We start from the raw sequence: 4,735 nt of genomic DNA, 5'->3' as shown, positions 1-4,735 counted from the left end.
ATTGCCTTCCTTTTTAAATTGGTGATTTTCCATTATGATATGCTCTGATAGCCTTATCTTTATTTTTTATTTTTGCGAGTCTACTATAGAATTTTGCTTGTAGATACTATGAGACTTACATAAAATACCTTATAATAGTTTATGTTATGCTGCAAACAACTTAACTTCAATCACATAAAAAATCTGTACCATTTTACTCCCCACTTTATGTTTTCAATGTCACAATTTACCACTTTTTATATTATGTATTCATTAATAAATTATACTGGCTATAGTTTTTTTTGATACTCTTGTCCTGTAACCTTTATATATAGTTAACATACCATCATATTAAAGGATTAGAGTCTTATTCTAATTGTGTATTTACCTTTACCACTGAATTTTATATCTCCACATGTTTTTTTCTACTGAATAGTGGCCTTTCATTTCCTTTTAAAGAACTCCTTGCAACAATTCTTGTTAGGCATGTCGTGTGTGCGCGCATGCATGCCAAGTCGCTTCAGTCATATCCAACTCTTTGCAACCCCAAGGACTGTAGCCCACCAGGCTCCTCTGTCCTTGGGATTCTCCAGACAAGAACACTGGAGTGGATTACCATGTCCTCTTCCAAGGGGTCTTCCTGATCCAGGGATTGAAACCGCATATCTTATGTCTTTTGCATTGGAAGGCAAGTTCTTTACAACTAGAGCCACCTGGGAAACCCTAAGACAGGTCTAGAGGGGATAAATTCCCTGAGTTTATGTTTGTCTGGGAAAGTCTTTATTCTCTTTCATTGTTGAAGAATAACTTTGCCAGATAGAGCATTCTTGGTTAGCATTTTTTTTTTTCCCTTTCAGAACTTTGAATTTATCATCCTACTCTCTCTTGGCCTGTAAGGGTTCTGCCGAGAAAGTATAATGAGAGTTCTTTTGTAGATTACAATCTTCTTTTCACTTTTTGCCTTTAAAATTCTTTGTCTTTCATTTTGTCAGTTCTATCATAATGTGTCTTGGAAAAAAATGTTTTGGCTTGAAATAATGGGATGAACTATTTCATTAATTTGGGTGTCTAAACTCTCCCCCAGTTGTGGAAAGTTCTCAGCCACTATTCATTAAATAAGCTTTCTGACTCCTCTCTCACTTTGCCTTCTGGAATTTCAATGATTTGTGTGTGTGTGTGTTTTCATGGTCTCCCATAGATCACATAAGGCTTTATTTTACTCTTTTTGTTGTTGTTGTTCTCTGACTGGGTTATTTCACAGTCCCTATCCTCTATCTCACTGATTCCACTGATATTTTTTCTTCTATTTGATCTATTCTGCTGTTTATGATCCTTATTGCATTTTTTTTCATTTTCATGAATTCTTCAGCTCTGTGTTTGGTTCATTTTTATGATTTCTATCTCTTTGTTAAATTTTTCATTTTGATTATGTATTGTTTTCTTGATTTCACTGAATTGTCTGTAAGTTTTTTGTAGCTGAGTTTCCTTAAAACTGCTATTTTGAATTCTTTATTGTATAAAACATAGAGCTCCATATCTTTGTGTTTGGTTACTAGAAGATTATTGTAATCTTTTAGTGCCATCGTATTTCTTTAATTCTTCATATTCCTTAGAGTTTTGTGTTTCTGTCTTCACAGTTGAAATAACAATTACTACTTCCAACCATTACTACCCGCATTCAGGTTAGAAATATCTTTAATCAGTCCTGCTGTTAATCCTGAGACTCTCTCAGACATTGTATGGATACAACTGCTCCATGCTTCTTGTTCTTTCTTGTGGCAGAATTCTTAAGCTTATACGGCTTCTCATTATCCTACAGTGCATCAGGCCAGTTGCTGGTTGCCATTCTTTTGTTTTCTTGAAGGAGATACTACAGCTCAACTTTATGCTTTCTCCCTTGCCCACAGACCCTGACCTGCTTTCTGTGAACGTTCCCTAGTCTTCTTCCAAATCTCACTGTCATGGTCACCACAGAGAGCCAGCTGCAGAGTTGGGGGAGGTATGAATTTGATATTATGTACTGTGGGTGTCTGTGAACCAGTCCAGGGGATTTGCAGTTGAGATTTTCCTTGCAGCTTCTGGGTAGTTTTCCTAATGGAGTCCAGAATGCCATCATTAGAAATCATATCCCTTTAATACCCTCTAGGAATCTTTTATGCTACTCCCCTGATCTTTCTTACCCTGAGTCATGCAACTCAGAAGTTAATACTCTGGATGCTATGAGAGAGAAATTTCTCTTTGGCAGTGTCTCATACACCTGGGAAAGGCAGGTGTTTAATCACCCAGTCTCCCATTCTCCCCTGGGAGAAATCACAGATTTATTTCTTTGGCCCTAAACTTTGTTGCCCTGGGGGAAGGGTGATGCTAGCAAAGTGAAGTTTTTTTTCTTTTACCCATTCCAATGTGTACAAATTTGTAAATATTTTGCTCCAAGGAAGTGCTAAAATTTTTCTTCTGGAAATCTGAGCTTATAAAAAGACTCACATCCATAGCTATCTGTCCAAGTCAGTGTTCTCCAGGTACTCTCAGACAATAGCCAAGAGGGACTGGAACTGGTTCACATTCTCCTGCAGATTTCAAAACCAGTACCAAGATCTGTCTACTATTCAATGCACAGGTGGGTGAGACTCCCCCAGGTCCTTTGGCACATGGTGCTGGATCTCACAACTCCCACAGAGGCAATTTTGTTCATGGATTGTTAATTTTTGCTGTTGAAATTGGAGGACAAATACAAGGGGTGACTTATGGTCCATGATAATTGATGCCTAAATGACTCCAACATTTGATTCATCTTAATGTTTGGCATCTGTTAATTAACATTTCTTATTCAAGTTAAGATTTCTCTGATTCTTGATATGATTATTTCCTATACATTTTATTTATTATATTAGGAGATTCACATTTAAATCTTTTATCTAAGTAGGAAGCCACCATGCCTAGAGATAACACCAAAGTCCTGGTGTACTTTTGTAGTCTGTGGTTATAATGATAGTTTATTTATTTTTAGAGGTTTTGCAGTATTACTTTGTTCTGTTTGGTTTATCTAATGCAGGAGACCCAGGTTCAATCCTTGGGTTGGGAAGATCCCCTGGAGAAAGAAATGGCAACCCACTCCAGTATTCTTGCCAGGAGAATTCCATGGACAGAAGAGCCTGGTGGGCTACAGTCCGCTGGGTCACAAAGAGTCAGACATGACTGAGTGCTGTAGCTCCCACTGGTAACTGCTGCTGGGGTGGAAGATGTTTCCCTTGTCCTGGGTACCTGGTGTCTCCGGGTAGGGTAGAGGAGTCTCAGGCCATGGGCAAGAGTCTTTCCTGGCAATAATGTTGTTATGGCATGGCTTCCTCTGTCTGTGGATGATGGAGTGTACTTCTCTAGCTGGTCAGTTGTTGTAGGATCTCATCTACTGGTGAACTAATGTCTCTGGGTGGGGAGGGGGAGTCTTATGCTAGTGGAGACAAACAAGCTTTCCAGACTGGGGTGACTTTTGTGGTGGAACCCCACTTGCTGCTGTTACCAGGCTACCCACAGTATTTTCCAGTGTGTAATTGGAGTCTCCTGCCCAACTGGGTAAAAGACTGCATCCCTTGACCACTTAATCTTCATGAGGTTCCTGATAAATCTCCTTTTCTAGTAGTGTTGGGCTTTCTTGATGTTGTCAGAGGAACTCTCATTAAACCTGGGGGAGAAATGATTCTATGTGGGGGATTTGGAATACTTATGACAACTTGCCATTCTGTTGTTTCTCCAGTCTTGGGAGTCTCAAGCCACCATACCTTCCTATTACCACCCTTCAGAATTTTCTCCTTTGGTTGCCAAATGCACTGTAAATTCAGAGTTTATAGTTGTATCTAGTGAGAAGGGACAGGAAGAAATGAGTCTCTTCCATCTTGTCCCTAAAACTTGCAGTGATCTAAATAATGTATCCATGCATCATTTTATTCTCTTTCCTTCCTCTTTTTATTACTCTACCAAATCTTCAACCCCTTCTTTCTGAGATCATCTCTCAAATAAACTATCTGAATTCAAATCCTTATATGAAGTTCTCCTTTCAGTGGAAGCCAAACCCAGTAGATTGAAATAGGCTAAAGACATGAACAAGGAGAGAACAAGATGGCAGAGGAGTAGGTGGATGTGGAGTACATCTCTCTCCACAGATACATTAGGAATACACCTTCAGACACAGAAGTGCATGCAGAACACCAACTGAGAGCAGACAGGAGTACTTGATCAGCGGAAAAGAATATATAGAACCATGCAAAACTTGGTCAAAGGAACTAGGGGGAAAAACAGCCCCCTGTTTTTCCAGCGTTTTAGTAGCACTGGACCTGCCTTTGGCAAGTAGGGGAACTGAAGCAGGGGTCTGATCCCCACATCAGGGCAATTATCTGAGTCAGAGGAAAAACATTTAAGGCTGAGGGTGAAACAGCTGATCTGTGCAGCCTAAATGGAATGAGAATCAGACGGTCCCTGCTGCAAACATGAATACCTTGGACAGGGATGCAGGTCACCTGGAAGGTGCAGCAGCTGGGAACTGGAATTTAGGGATTGTGGAGCAATCCCTGGGTGAGGGCTGCTGTTGACTGCAGAGAAACGGATCAAGGGGGATGTGAGGGAGGAGACTGTGGTGGGAAATGCCTGTGGAGGAAAGCCAGGTAGCCACGGAAGCAAGGCGACATTGTTGAGTCATGCCAAGGGAGTGGAGCCATGACCGTAGCCTCTCTCTTCCCACACACCAGCATCTGCAGTTGAACAA

This window comes from Bubalus kerabau, chromosome X, assembly GCF_029407905.1.
Source record: "Bubalus kerabau isolate K-KA32 ecotype Philippines breed swamp buffalo chromosome X, PCC_UOA_SB_1v2, whole genome shotgun sequence".
In the NCBI taxonomy this organism is placed as follows: domain Eukaryota; kingdom Metazoa; phylum Chordata; class Mammalia; order Artiodactyla; family Bovidae; genus Bubalus; species Bubalus kerabau.
This window is presented reverse-complemented; position numbering follows the sequence as displayed.